Here is a 16,600-nt window from a genome sequence, read left to right on the forward strand (position 1 = left end):
TCGGACTTTGTATGTTTGGCACTTCCGCATTCTACCTCTTCAGGACTTCGCAAGCAGAGGCACGGCTGCGGAGCGGTCAAGGGGACCTGGCTCTTCGAAAAGTGCAGCACTGCCGGGCCCCCCTTCAGCCCTGACACAGTCAACACTGTATCTAGGGCTGAGCAGTGATTTCCAAAAACTCAGTGTGCAAACTCAAAAATTGTCCAGTTGCAGCCTTTTTTTAAACTTTGATCCCCTTGGTGCTCTAATACTCACATCTGGGGCACTGATAAATAACCCCCTGGTGTTATAGTTACCAAGCCAGAGCTCTTGAAGAAAATCAAAATAAGAACGATGAATAATAATTATATGGGGTGGTTCTATGTATTCTACTATATTAATTCAAAATAGTTTATGGATTAGTAAATTAGCCTGACCATGTAATTTCCGGTGCAAGATGCATAGTTATTTATAAGGGTTACAGAATCAACTGGATATGAAAAACATCTCTGTATTGATTGCATTGCATTGTGTATAAATAATGATGACCACTAGATGGCACTGTATAAAAATGAATAAATTCTATCCTGCATCAGTGAGATGGCAGTTTGATAGACTGACCATAAACTTGAAGTTTCCCATCTGTATTGATGCCAGATGGAGTTGAGTGTTCAGTCCATGACTATCTTTATAACCAGCCTATATTCTAGTTCGATTGAGAGCTCTGTCGAACAGAGTGTATACAATGATGCAAATGACTAAGTTTGGTACTATAGAAGAATATTGAATGTTTTAAAGAATGTTTCAAATTAACACATAGGGGGTATTTATCAAAATCTGACAATTTCTCCAAATTGTCAGAAAACTACTCCGACAAAATCCGCACAGATTTTTTTTCTCTGTATTTATCAATACATTTTCCCGAAAAATTCTTGTTCGGGAAAAATCTCGATAAAATGGTGAAATACCATTACTTTTTTCGAATACCGCAACTTTTTTGGATTTGGCGCCTGAATACCACAACTTTTTCGAAACCCAGCACAAATAAGTATATCTTCAGGACATCTGCCATTGACTTCTACATGAACTCAGCGGGTCTGAATTGGAGTACGTATTTATTCAGACTTTTAATTCGAGGTTTAATAAATCACGAAAAGTTTTTCCATGAAAAAATGTGTGTTTCCCCTTTAAAAGGCCAATGAGAAAAAAATCGAACTTTAATAAATAACCCCTTTCATTTTTCTGCATACACATTACTTTTGTTTATATACAATCCTTATAATTATTCTGTCTTCACTGTAAAAATGCGTAACCAAGCACACAAATGCTAAACAAATTAGAAATACCATTCATGGAGCATATTGTTTTGGTTCACTGTCATTAACAAACGCTGATTTGAAATTAAAAAGCAATGAACAAAGGACACACTTTTGAGGTATTTTACTAACAAGATTGGTCCTAGAATTGAACTAGAGACTGTTCAATCGGTAGTGACAGTTGAATCTAATTTAATGTAGGCTGTGTGTTGGAAATGTATCCTGTGCAAAAATGTGTAATCTACAAAAGCACACAGTTTAGCAAAAAATTGACGAAACTCATTGAAGTAAATGGGCGTCAAAATTATTTTGACACGTGTCAATTTCAAAGCCTGCGCGTTTCGATACATGCACCTATTTTGTCCAAATGCATTATAGTCAATGGACGTCCTAATAATTTAGAATAGCGACAATTTTTATGCGCGACACTGTTCTGACGCGTAGCCACATTTTTTTTCTGCTGCTGATTTTTCTCAGGCGAATTTTCACCTGGGAAAAGCATAAATCCATTAATTTTCTAGACTTAACCATGTAAAAATGGCAGATAGTTTCCACTATCTATAGAAAACCAAACTCTGGCAACTCTTTACTTCAGGCTACCTCTTGTCACCCCAATCATGCTAAAAAAGCAATACCTATGGGACAATTCATTAGGCTACGTAGGCTATGCACTGACACACACAAATTTATTTCCCAATCTAACAAACTACGACATAGGTTTCGTGCTAGGGGATATTCTGAATTTCACTGCATACAGTCAGGTTTCTTAAAAAAAACTGTACATATTTTTTAATCAAAGTATATTGGAGATAGGTTTCTTTTTCATTAAAGAAAGTAAAAATGGGATTTTATTTTTTTGCCTTTACATGCCCTTTAACTAATATTTTCCATGGAACAGAATGCTAACGCTGCTTTTATGGATGTAGATCATAATGGGACAACATCACTAAAAGTAGACCTCGCATTAGTAAAGTATGGGCACTCCTGTGTTAAGGGGTTGTTCAACTTAAAACAGTTTTTTTTCAGTTCAGTTGGTTTCAGATAGATCACCAGAAATAAAGACTTTTTCCAATAAGTTTCTACTTTCTATTTGTGACCGTTTTACTTAGGGATGCACCGAATCCAGGATTCGATTCGGGATTCGGCCAGGATTCGGCCTTTTTCAGCAGGATTCGGCCGAATACTTCTGCCCGGCCGAACCGAATCCGAATTTGCATATGCAAATTAGGGTCAGGGAGGGAAATTGCGTGACTTTTTGTCAGAAAACAAGGAAGTAGAAAATGTTTTCCCCTTCCCACCCCTAATTTGCATATGCAAATTAGGGTTCGGATTCGGTTCGGTATTCGGCCGAATCCAAAAAAGTGGATTCGGTGCATCCCTAGTTTTACTAATATTGAAGTGTAAAGTTTAGTTTTTCAGCTTCTAAAGGAGGCAAAACTGCTGTTCTAAATTGATACATTTAGGGGCAGATTTATCAAGGTTCGAATTTCGAGGGTTAAAAAAACCCTCAAATTCGACCCTCGAAGTAAAATCCTTAGAATATCGAATTCGAAGTATTTTACCGCAAAAGCTTTGATTGAACGATCAAATAAAAATCGTTCGAATCGAACGATTGGAATGATTTTAAGTGATCGATCAAAGGATTTTTATTCGACCACAAACACTGCTGGGGAAGGTCCCCATAGGCTAACATTGCACCTCAGTAGGTTTAAAGTGGCGAAGTATGAAGTCGAAGTATTTTTTAAAGAGACAGTACTTCGACTATTAAATGGTCGAATAGTCGAACGATTTTTTCTTCGAAACATTGAATTTGACCAATTCGATGGTCAAAGTACCCAAAAAAATACTTCGAAATTCGAATTTTTTTCAATTCTAATTATTCCCTTGAGTTTAGTAAATCTGCCCCTTACTGTAGTTGATACATTTCCTATCTTTGTCCCTGATGAGCAGAATCCCTGAGTTTCATTAAAGTCAGTTGATACAATAGTTGCTAATATTTCACAGATGCTGCTGAAAAAATTTATCAACTAAATGTAGCAAAATTGTAACAGTTCAGAATCTGCTCCTGGATCACTGACCTGCCAGACTGAAACACCAGCAACATAAAACTTCAATTTTGGGACAACGGTAAAAAACAAAAGCTGGAAAGCAAAAAGTGTTTGGAAGGTGAACAACCCCTTTAAACCAGATATATTGAATTCTATCCTCATTATGAAGGCAAATTAAAAATGTCAGTGGTGTAATTAGAGGATTACAGGACCCAGGCAAATGGCAAAATTGCCTCCATGACAGAAACTTACCATCATAGTCAGGCTCTAGCAGGCTTCAAAATAAGTACTTTAAAGGAACAGTAAAGTCAAAAATTATGTGTTTTAAAGTAATAAAAATATAATGCAGTGTTGACCTGCACTGGTAGAACTTGTGTGTTTACTTCAGAAACACTACTATTATATAAATAAGATGCTTTGTAGCAATGGGGGCAGCCATTAAAAGGAGAAAAGGCTCAGGTTACACAGCAGATAATCTCTGTACAAGATAATGGTGTTATCTGTTAGCCATTAGTTAACTTGTGCCATATAGCCTTTTTTCAATTTCCGCCATTGCTAAACAACAGCTTATTTATATGAACTATAGTAGTGTTTGTGAAGCAAACACAGGTTTTTTTTTTTACCAGTGCAGGGCAACAGTACATGATATTTTCATTACTTTAAAACACTTACATTTTTTGGTTTACTGTTCCTCTAAATCTCCTGATGGGCTTCACAGGGGGTGGGCCCTAGTCCAGTCACACCCCCTGCTCCACCCACTAGTTACATCAGTGAAAGATTCACAACAGTTTCAGAGATTTCATTGCATACATATTTTGGAAGATATTTTTGTTGGAAATTAAAGGGGAACTATTGCGAAAATGAACATTTAATATGAGCATCCTCATATTGAAATAAAAACTTTCTTAATACAATCCATTAAAAATGCTGCATTGTTTCTGGAAAAAACAAGTTTATCTTCACTATAACTCTCTCAGCATCTGCTTCTCTTCATTTTCTCTTCATGCAGCAGTTGGGTGTCAGATATTCATTGACAGTTAGATCCAATATATCTTATAGGGGGGCTTCTTTTCCTAGCAGATTAATTAGAGCTCATTCAAATAACTGATTCAAGTACAAACAAACTCTAAAAAAATAACTGCCTTTTGCACAAATCCGGCATTGTAGAGAGACATGATGTCTGGTGATTTACATCTTCTAGGCAAAAGGAGCCCCTATAAGATATATTGGATCATTCATACCAACTCCTGAATGAAGACAGAATGAAGAGAAACAGATGCTGAGAGAGGGATAGTGAAGATAAACTTGATTATTTCGGAAAAAGTATCATTTCAGTATGATGAAGATTATATTAAATTTTCATTTTTGCGATAATTTCCCTTTAACACTTTCAAATGCTGAACTGACTTTTACTCTCATCTAGAAAGTTTTCGTGATATGAGAATCTACCACTGTTTCTTTCATGAAGAGGTTAAAGTTATACTCTCATGGGAAAACATGTTTTTTTCAAAATGCATCAGTTAATAGTGCTTCTCCAGTAGAATTCTGCACTGAAATCCATTTCTCAAAAGAGCAAACAGATTGTTTTATATTCAATTTTGAAATCTGACATGGGGCTAGACATATTGTCAGTTTCCCAGCTGCCCCCAGTCATGTAACTTGTGCCTGCACTTTAGGATGGGACTACTTTCTGGCAGGCTGTTATCTCTCCTACTTAATGTAACTGAAGGAGTCTCAGTGGGACTTGGCTTTTACTATTGAGTGTTGTTCTTAGATCTACCAGGGAGATGTTATCTTGTGTTAGGGAGCTGCTATCTGGTTACCTTCCTATTGTTCTTTTGTTAGGCTACTGGGGGGAGGGAGGGGGAGATTTAGCTCCAACTTGCAGTACAGCAGTAAAGAGTGACTGAAGTTTTTCATAGCATTTCAAAGCATTTTTTTGTCACATGACTGGGACAACTGTGAAACTGCCAATATGTCTAGCTCCATTTCAGATTTCAAAATTGAATATAAGAAAATCTGTTTGCTCTTTTGAAAAATTCTGCTGAAGTAGCACTATTAACTGATGCGTTTTGAAAAAAAACATGTTTTCCCATGACAGTATCCCTTTAAAATTCACTTTCATATCTCACATCATGGAGGTGTTTAACAGTATCTCTATATTTCCCATTATTTGTTTGTAGAGAACACAATCCAACCCATTGTGTCATTTATTCCCTATAGTTTATTTTAAGTATTTTTCCCAACAACAGTAATTCCAGTTAGAGGCCTGAATCCCATTAAACTCTACTCTGCTCATACTATAGGAATAAACTGTGTTGCATGTAAATTAACCCTACAATTTGGATAATCTAAAAACATGTGAGTGTATCCCAATGGGGCAGCTGCATACTCAATTTTAACAGATTTTGAAAATGTGCTTTCCCTTTCAGACCAGTTTCTTGTTTTTTTTTTTTCTTCACGCATAAATATCCCCAAACAGAATGAATTGGAACAAATTGCCTGTTATTTATATAGTATTGTTTTCACTGTGAAATTATACAACTCTCCCTAATAATTACTCATGAAGCAGATTTCCTGCGAACAAAGTCCATGACAGGGAAAATACAAGTGTTTAAGGATTTTAGAAATAATGATTTGAATGGTTCCTAATGTACGTAAACAAGAGCATGTACAAAAATTGCTGCGTTTATTTAAACGATGACAGGCTAATTGCAGTTCATATAGAGCTTGTACATTACATCTTCCCTACGACTAATGAGAGGACTTGTTTATTTCACTGTATTCCTGGATTGCAAATTGGCTTTTATGCTCTTGACAGAAAATAACTGATCTGTAGCATTAGCGAATGCTTTTGAATGGTTAAAAGGTTAGACGATAATTCTACACTTGCTTCCCGATATCCTTTAGGACTGATTTGCAAGAGATTTAATTTGCAACAAACGTTAAGCTATGAAAGGAGAATGCACCAAAATGAATTGTATCAATTTGAGATTCTTTCCAAGTGTGTTGTCTTCTCCAGCCAAGCAGCCTTATGTGAGATTAAACGACTGATATGTTTTGAATAAGGGAAAGCAGGTGAAAGTAAATGAATTATTTTGGAAGCAGATGGAGGAACTAGTTAGTCAACTACAATCCACGTCATTTCAATGACATCTATAGGCTGCCAGGAGGATTCTGGGTTTTGCTTAAAACACAATTACAGCTATGAACAGACATCTAAACACCATCTAAAAATTAAATGGAATTGGCTGCTCTTCCACAACTCCAGCACCATGTAGAATAAATGTAGCTTTAGTTCGACAACATTCCCTATCTATCAGTCTCATGAAGTAGTATTTACTCTGACATAAATTGCATACCCCTGTAGCAGAATCACAAACTTGGCCCATAACATCTCAAGTCCCTCATCAAGTAGCACATCTCACTATGGTTCTTAGATATAAAAATGAAAATCCCCCACCAGATCTAACCTCCTCGAATGCCCTTTACAAAGGAGTTAAACCCACATCCAGTACCTTTTCATCGCTTTCCTCTGAGATTCCCTCACCCACTCAAGATTTACAGCTACCACACTGCATCAACACCTCTAGTATATCTAGTATAAGTAATTCTAGAACAACTGGACTTGCTGAGTAATCATTGAAGGCGTTTCACTAGTGAGTGATACTTTGGAAATCCTATCACAGTTCCTATCCTATCACATTCACACCTCTGTGAGTTTCAACTGTCACCTCTCTGAAAAGTTACAATGGGCCATTGTGATTGGATTAGTGGAAGAGTTTATTTGTCAGGGATTTCCCATACCAGTCAGTTGAAATGAAGAAGTTGCTCAGATGAGTAGGGAAACGCCTTAAATGATTACTCAGCAAGTCCAGTTGCTCTAGAATTACTTATACTAGATATACCATGACCTGGATAAATGGGAATCTCCATAGTCACCTCTAGCATACTTCATTCAGCCTCTTCAGTGGATTTATGCACCATCTAACAGATAAACATCTCAGTCTTCAAGAAAATCTAAAATAATCTATGGGATCAGAATGTTACATCATATTCACGAGTTCTGTTTTAACATCAAGAACTTTGACTGGAGTCTTCAAAACTAAAGGGAGTGTTCTTCATCAGGATCATGGTTTTTGAGCTTTTCTTCCAAGATCAATTTGTGCTTTAATCTATAACCTCCATATTATTGGTCACCCATGTTGAGAATGCAGAAGTAAAAGGCTTTAGTAATGGATTTATCTAACCCTTGGTTTTAGCAGTAAATTAAAAGAATAGTAGAAGGTTAATCATGCCTTCAAAGAGAGTTTGAGTAGAGAGGGCAACCTTTTAGCCTATAAGGAAGACAGTATTGGATAGAATTATTATATGTATCTTCTATAACGTTTGATGAAAGAAATGCACAAGAAACAGTGAACATTGTATACAGTGACATTATACAGAGTGCATGGTATAACATTTTCCATTTTTAAAATGTAAATGCAAAAAACTAATTAATATCATGCAGAGCATCAATAAAGTGACAAATAAAGAGGCTGCAGATGTTGTCTACCAGTGGGGACAATTAGACAGGGGTATCAGGCAAGAAAACTGGAAATATACTATCATTAAATGGGAGGGTGAGGAAGATAAATACAATGCAACAAGTTTTATAAAAAAAAAGAAATAATAAGAAAGCATATGATATCACAGTGGATGACACTAAAATGAAACTTTTTCCAATTGAAACTGTATGTTTCTAAAGCAGTAATTATGCTATGATGGTTTTGGCAGCCAGAATAAGAAATAAATTAGCTATTTGATATTTAATATATGAGGAGAAGATTCCATTTGGACATTATAAGCATTTTTACAGATACACCAAGTAGGGTTTTTGGAATTTTATTTAGAAATGTTCAAAAACAATAGAAAAGATCCCATATCCTGTTTATAGCATTGAAGAAGGGGAAATGAAAAGTGGTGCCAAGTTGTCTTGACAATAATGGGAAGGGAAGAAACATGCTGCTGAAAAAGAGGATTAAGTGGAATCACCTGTGCCTGGTAATTATCAGTAACGGGAGAATTTGCAAAATGCAGGTGCGTAAGTATTTTGTACGTGTTTAACTGTGAGATCAGCTTACAAAATGTCTTAATGCATATTATATCATAAAGGGGCAACCAAATAAGTCTCGCTATCAACCCATGGGATTCCTTTGTTTCAAACCTCTCACGAAGAGCTACTCCCCCTCAGATGTAATTAAAAAGCACAAAGTTTGCCCAGGTGCAGTAACCCATAGCAACCAATGGCCAGTAAATGCTGCTAGCTGAGTGGTTGCTATAGGTGATTAGACTTGTAGCAAATTTGTCACCTTTTCATTACATTACAACTTAGATTACATATTTTGTAAATTACAGCAGATGCAACTTAAAGCATAGAAATCTACATTAAATGTAAAGCTTTTGTCAATGTAATTGTTATATATGCAAGCTAAATGCTCATTTATGGAGTAAAATATTTCAGTGTAAATTCAGGCACAAAATCCAGTAGCTGATTAAAACTGCTGAGAAATTGCAGATCACCCATCGCTATTTTTGGTTTGTCAAGGCTGCATGTATGGGCACAGGAGTATTTTTTATAGCTAGCATCATCTTCTTGTCTTCATCATCATTAAATTAAATATAAATATTTCATATGAGCTGCGGAACCACCGGGGGAGCAGAGGTTGGGAGCGAGCCAGGGCCTGCATCCCCTCAGGGCCCCCCGGCAGCCCGCGCGCCACTAAAATTCAGGCCGAAAATCTCGTACGGAGGGGGGCGGGGGCCCGGCTGCGCGTCACCCCTCTAGTTACGTTTCTGAGCTGCCACACTTTACAAATCCATTTGACATTGTGTACTTCCACACTGATATAATAGTGTCATCCAGTGGTGACATTATTATGACAGTTGTACAATAAGGGGGTTATTTATCAAAAATTAGAATTTTTCTGATATTTTAAATAAAAAAAGTCTGACCAAACTAAATTTACCCTTATTTATCACTAAGAGAACACGAAAAAATCAGATCAGGAAAAAAGTTGACTTTTTTGGATTGTCGCATAGAAACAGTGACTTTTTTGGATTGTAGCACGAAAACCGTGACTTTTTCAGATTGTTGCTTGAAAAATCAGAATTTTTTCGGATTTGATGTCCGGAAAGTCTGAATTTTTCATGAAATCAGAGGAATCAGAGGAAAAGCCCGAAATGTTCACATTATCATACGAAACCCAGCGCAGACAATAATATCTTCAAATTGCAAATAGGACATCTGCCATTGACTTCTACAGGACCTCGACAGGTTGAAGAAGGAATATTTTTGGATTCTGACTTTTTGCATCCTCGGAGTATAATACATTTAAAAAAAATGATTTTATAGTAAAAAAAAAACGAACATTTTTGGCATTCGGACTTTAATAATCAATCCCCAAATTGTTAGGTTGCCTACAAGATGCGGCAAGTTCTTGATCAGTACAACCTGGAATCAACTTGTAAATGCAATAAGCAATTGAGCCCTTCCAAAGAAGTGTGTATACTTTGCACTCTAGCTCAGGTTTAAACAACCTCTAATACAGATGGGTGGATGTAAGGATGGATGTAGAGCCTAGGGAAGGAGGCTACATTGAATATGAAATGAAAATTAAGTTGGAGTACCTAATTAGTGAACATTAGGCACAAGGTAGAGAGAACTTGCATAGCCAAGTGATTTAATCTCCACCAAGGAGAGATATTAGTAGCAAAATTAAACAGTATTGAGACCCCACTAATAGGTGGCTCTCAACATTTGTATAGAGATTATGCTAAGCCATAAAATCACTTAACCTAAAGCTTCACACTTCTGTTTTCAGATATAGCAGAGAAGCCCTATATTTCAATTATTGTTTCTATATCTGCCATTGTTTAGTTTTATGTCCCTTTATGCTTTTACACATTTAAATACAAAAAAATATTTAACCATCAGTCCAGTAACCAGTTAAGAATGCATTGATATTGATAAATTATTTAACATACCCTAAAGCTGGCCATAGATGCAAAGATCCGATCGTACGCATCGAGGATTCGTACGATTTTCAGACCGTGTGTGGAGAGTCCCGACATTTTTTGTCCGGCGGAGATCGGTCGTTTGGTCGATCGGACAGGTTAGAAAATATTTGTCGGCTGCCGATAATATCTCTGCGTGTATTGCCGATCGTACGATTTTCAGTGGGAGACTGTCACCAGCTTTGTCGGACATAACTATCATACGATTGCTGTCAGGGGCAGAACATCGGCTGATCTGTTCTTTAACTACTTTATTTGATCTGAATGGTTAGTGGCAGGTCGGGAGATTGGGAAGTCCGATCGTACGATCGGATCTTTGCATCTATGGCCAACTTTATTCAATTTAAGATCCTAAACCCCTGTCCATTTCTATAAATTGTTTATTATGAGTATCCCTCCCGTGGTGGCTATGGGGACTAGGGAGTATGATGCAGATCTTTTGAAGATCAGCAAATAGACGCTACTTACATTGATTAGCACTAGTAAATGTAAGTTTCTATTTCTAAATTATGAAATTATATGACATGATACGGGAAACTTGGAAACTTGGAAACTTAAGTATTAGTACCATGTGTGTCATTATTATCCTATAAAAGTCAAAGGATCATAGGGGACAAGTTAAAGGATAGAAGAATGATATAGGTGGAAAATCTACCTGGGTGGCTTGTAGGAGTGGAACATTCCCAATAATCCCAGCGGATTATTACATTCATACATCTTCTTAACTGTACACCTTCTTCCACAATCATGGGAGTGCCTAATATTATATAAAGTTTTTTCGTGCTCACTACTGTGTTACTGATTACTGACATCTTGGTGTGCGTTGGCTAATGATAATATGGTTCTTAAATCAGCCTTTGTTGTGATTGATGACATTCTGGAGTTCTGTTGGTACCCATCAGTGTCGGACTGGGCCGGCGGGACACCGGGAAAAAACCCGGTGGGCCCCGGGCTCTTGTGGGCCCCGCTGGCCACGATCCACTACTTAGTTGGGCAGAGCGACCCCACTGTGTCGGGGTCGCGGTAGAATAGGAGATCTGCGCATGTGCACGAAGGTAGCGCTGCACGCGTGCGCAAAAGCGCGGCGCCGCGTGCATGCGCACTAGCCCAATAAAGCACGACGGAGCGGCAGCGGGGGCCAGAGCGGGGCCCTGGGGCAGTAGCCCCGGTGGGCCCCAAGCCCCCCAGTCCGACCCTGGTACCCATGACTATTTAAAGACTTTGTTCAAAGTACAACTAAACCCTAAAAATGAATATCATTAAAAATGAAATATTTTATATAATGACCTTATTGTATCAGCTTAAGTTTCAGCATCTCAATAGCAGCAATGGGTCACCATCTTGGAAAGAGTCTGTGACACTCACATGCTCAGTGGGCTCTGAGCAGTTGTTGGGAAGCTAGGTTTAGGGGTCGTTGCAAATTTACAAGCAGAAAATGAAGTTCTTCTGTAATATAAGCTCATGCTACAAGGCTAATGTAATAAAACCTACCTGCCCTGGTGGTCTAGTGGGGCGACGGGGACGCCCGCCGCCATCGGCGGGGACGTTCGCCGCATGGTCCTCTTCCTGCGCCATCTTGCCTTCCTTAGGGCGCGCGGCGCGCCTGCGTGTTGTTTATAGGCGCAAACGCACTGGCGTGTTTGCGCCAGCGCGTTTTGGTGAGAATGTGCACATTTTTGGCGCAAATTCTTTCCCATATAAAAGGCCCATTCTGACTACAGACAGATGCCCGTGATAGAACTTGTTTTCTAGTGGTTTCCTGAGCCTTGTGCATCTGATCTGTATCCAGTCTGTTTGATTACCCGTGTTTGACCCAACCTGTTCTTGACTACTCTGCATTCTGTATCCTGACCCTTGCCTGCCTACGACAACTCTTCCTGCTTAACCCCTTGATTGACAACCCGTTTTGACCCTTGCCTGCCTGACGATTCGGATATCCACCTGCCTCGACCCAGCCTGTCTGACCATCCGTCTGCCTAATCCTTTTGTACCGTGACCTTCGGCCCAAAAGACTCTGCTAACAGCCGTGCCACTTTGCCAGCCAGAACATCTCGCCTTGTACCCCTCGTTAAGTCCAGGTGGCACCCAAGTAAGCTGAGGGCTCCTCCCGAAGCCCAACGGTGGTCACTCTACTGGTGAACCCGAACTGAGACCATGGTGCTTGGCACTTGTTCTGGTATTGGGTGCCGGTTGTGACAGCTAATTATTAAATTATGATGCTAATTGCACTGGTTTCTGAGCTGACATGTAGTAATTATCTGTATTAATTACTAATCAGCCTTATATTGTGACATTTCTATTCTGTATATACAGTATTTTGTGAGTTGGTCCCTAAATTCAGGAAACTGATAGCAGCACAGAGAATGGCTTGGACGATTTCTTGGATAGATATAATATCCAAGTGATACTAAACTCTATAGTTAATGTATGAGTTTATATAGTTTATGTGAGTGTATGGAGGGGTCAGTGTGAGTGTGCATGTGAGTGTATGGAGGGCTGTGTGTATGGATGCTGGGTTTCATTTTGAGGGGTTGAACTTGATGGACTTTGGTCTTATTTCCAACCCCATTTAACTATGTAACTATACAGTAACATGCAGTAAAACTTAGTACATATTGAAAAAAATTTTTAATTTGTGTGCCCATAGCCTTAAACTATAATTACTTTGTAGAGGCCGAGATGTGTGGGAGACATCAGGAGACATTGATTCAGGGTGAGCTTACAATGCATTAAAATACTTCAAAATATATTAACTGAAAGGATCTTTGTCAAAATTTCATGCAGATATACGTACATTATCCAGTGGACTAATTTAAAAACCCTTCCCTGAGGAGGGGGCAGGGATTTGAAGTGTTATTATTACAAATGTGTATCAGATATACAATTTACAACAACTTATACTGGCTCCATCTCTATTTCTTGTGTTAATCCAAAGGCTCCATTATGAAAATTTTAGAACAGGGGTAGTGATGAGCAACATTTTGCATCAAATATGATGTACATAGAAAATTGTCGTGCGACAAAAAAAAAATTTGGCACTCCGCATCACACAACAGAAAAAATTTTGACACCCATAGACTTCAATGCATTTTGGTAAATTTTCGCGTTTCGCAAATTTTTGGTGAAGCGAAACGGGTCATATTCGCCCATCACTAAACAGAGGTCATTAGAATGACAGATTAATGTATCCAGTTATAATACATAGTAGCTTTCTGTAGGGTTTGATAATGTCACAATGGGTATTGGTCGTAATATTTAACTTTGATTTTGCTCAGCCCTAAATCAAAGCAATTATTATGCATCATGTTCATACCTTGAATTATTTCCTTTTTACTATGTTTATTATGGTGGCACCTGCATGTAAATAACAGGGATTATAGTTTTAACTAATGATGGGCGAATCTGTACCATTCCGCTTCACCGCAAAAATCTTGAAACCGAAAAATTTGCAAAACGCATTAAAGGCAATGTCCGTCCAAAATATTTTGACGCACGGCAACTTTGTTGCGGCGAATTTTCGCCGCAGTTTCACAAATTTATTTGCAGGTGGTGAAATCCTGAAATTAGCCGCAAATCCATGTCTGCCAAATTTATTTGCCCATCACTAGTTTTAGCTACTATGATATTATTGAAATTGTTCAGTAGTCATTTTTCATTCTTTTGGTAAATGTTAAGTGCATTTTTATCAGGCTTCAAGAACACATTGGTTCATAACCAGACAGGACAATTTACTATATGGATGTCTTATTGGCAGATTATATTAAATCTCAGTGTAATCCCAGTTAATTTACGAGTTGATTACTTTGACATCTCCTTCTAAGTCCTTGATGGAAACTCAACTTGATTTTTTACTGTTCTGCTGATTGCAGATTCATGGTATTATAATGTATGTGCAATACAATTAAATACCAAAGGATGTGTAAAGTAAGCAGTTAAAAACAAGCTGCAGTATACATATATTAACCCTGTCCTCATGCTGCTGACCTTGTGATTATGTATTATTTATTCCCTCATACTCCAGCTAATTAAAGACGTTTGACAAAAAGGCAAAGATATGTATTATTCTAAGATTAAACACAATGTCCTTACTTATAATGAGTCATGATTGTGTTGCAATCAGATATAGAATTTTCCCAGCAGGTGACACAGCGCTCATCTTCCTGCCTTCATTTTATTACCAATGATTCCATACTTTTCTCTGAATATCGGTGATGCTTTTTTTTCCCTTCTGTACAATTTAAATCATATAACAATAACTCCCTTCCACTACACAAATCAGCATTCTAATGTTTGTTTCACTTTTCATCACGGCTTAAATGCAACTATTCTTTCATTGTTCTTTCATAAAAATGGTTCCCAACCATATCATTAATTTATTATATGTAACTGATGATTACTAGTGGGGTTTTATGTCTTCATATTTATCATTTCTGTGAAAATAGCTTTTCAAAAATACAGGAATAGGATCTGTTACCTGGAAAACCAAAATACCTTAAAGGAGAAGTAAACTTTTAAAATAAAAACCTTTTTTTTTTTAATCAGAACAAGCAATGGTATAGTCTATGCTACACCTGTCTCCCATAGACTCCATTTTATCCAAATAATCCAAATTTTTTTTTTCCTTTTTCTCCGTAATAATAAAACAGTAGCTTGTACTTGATCCAAACTAAGATATAATTAAACCTTAACTGTAAGCAAAACCAGCCTATTGGGTTTATTTCATGTTTACATGATTTTCTAGTAGATTTACTAGATTCGCCTGGACAACGCTTTCACGAAGATCCGAAGTTGCGCACAGGGTACCGAACGCTGCAAATTACACCTACAAAATTACGCTCAGCAGTTCGAAGTTACGATAGCGTTGGCTAATTAGCATATGGCGTGCAGTTAAAGTAAATGACCGTATACGCTGCCACAAATACATTACACTACACAAGCCCAGGGAATTATAAAATTATATAGAGGTATTATATTGCCCTACACATGTGCCCATAGTTTAGTTTAGGTGCCATATGTTATGAAATGTAGGGGGGAAGGAGGGTACCCCAAAAAAATTTTTTCGATCTTTTTCAGCCTATCACCCTGTAAAAAGGAAAAGACACCAGCGTTTTTTTGGGACTTTAGGAACTCCTATCTACTCTATCGTACTTCGCCTGGTTTGAGGCGGTGAAGACAATTCTGGCGATAGAGGTAACGGTCAGTAAAATCAAAAACTTAGTGAATTTGCGTAGTAACGCTCTTTCGCGAGAGCAAAAATTCGACTGCGAAGTTGGTGAAATTACGCCAGCGAAATTACCATTACAATTACCATTAGTAAATCGGAGAAGTGCCGAAATGACGTTACGCTGGTGAATTTTCACCAGCGTTAGCCACTTTGCCCTTTAGTAAATTTCCCCCTTAAAGGGGTGGTTCACCTTTAAGGTAACTTTTATTATGTTATAGAATGACCAATTCTAAGCAACTTTTCAATTGGTTCTCATTATTTATTTTCTATAGTTATTTGTCTTTTTCTTATTTGCAGCTTTCAAATGGGCGTCGCTGTCCCCTTCTGAAAAACAAAAAACTGATCCTTCCTATTCATATTCCAGTCCCTTATTCAAATCAGTGCATGGTTGCTAGGGTAATTTGGACCCTAGTTACCAGATTGCTTAAAATGCAAATTGAAGAGCTGCTGAATAAAAAGCTAAATAACTCAAAAACCTTCAATAAAACAAAATGAAAACAAATTGCAAATTATCTCAGAATATCACTCTCTACATCATGCTAAAAGTTATCTCAAAGGTGAACAATCCCTTTAAGGTATGAAGATCCAAATTAAAGAAAGATTTGTTATCTGGAAAACCCCACGTCCCAAGCATTCTGGCTAAGAGGTCCCATCTCTGGAGTTACCTCTCCCACGTTGAAAGAACAAGATTTGCTGGAGATCTGCACTGCATTGTATTCAATATGTGGGAAGTTTTGTAAGAAGATAATTGGGATATAAGAAGTGATGAAGTCAACCAGTTGGTTACTGTCTCTCACCATGGAGGGCATGAACCAATCACTCTGTTGAGATATCTGTTCTAACCTCTATTTCTATCGCTAACATGGTCACTACCTTGTCACTAGAGCAACAGTGGAGTTTCTTTACTCCAACACTTCACCACACAAGTCCATAGGGATTATGTGATAAAATACACTAAGTTTGCCCAGGAGCAATAA

Source organism: Xenopus laevis, chromosome 2S, assembly GCF_017654675.1.
Source record: "Xenopus laevis strain J_2021 chromosome 2S, Xenopus_laevis_v10.1, whole genome shotgun sequence".
In the NCBI taxonomy this organism is placed as follows: Eukaryota; Metazoa; Chordata; class Amphibia; order Anura; family Pipidae; genus Xenopus; species Xenopus laevis.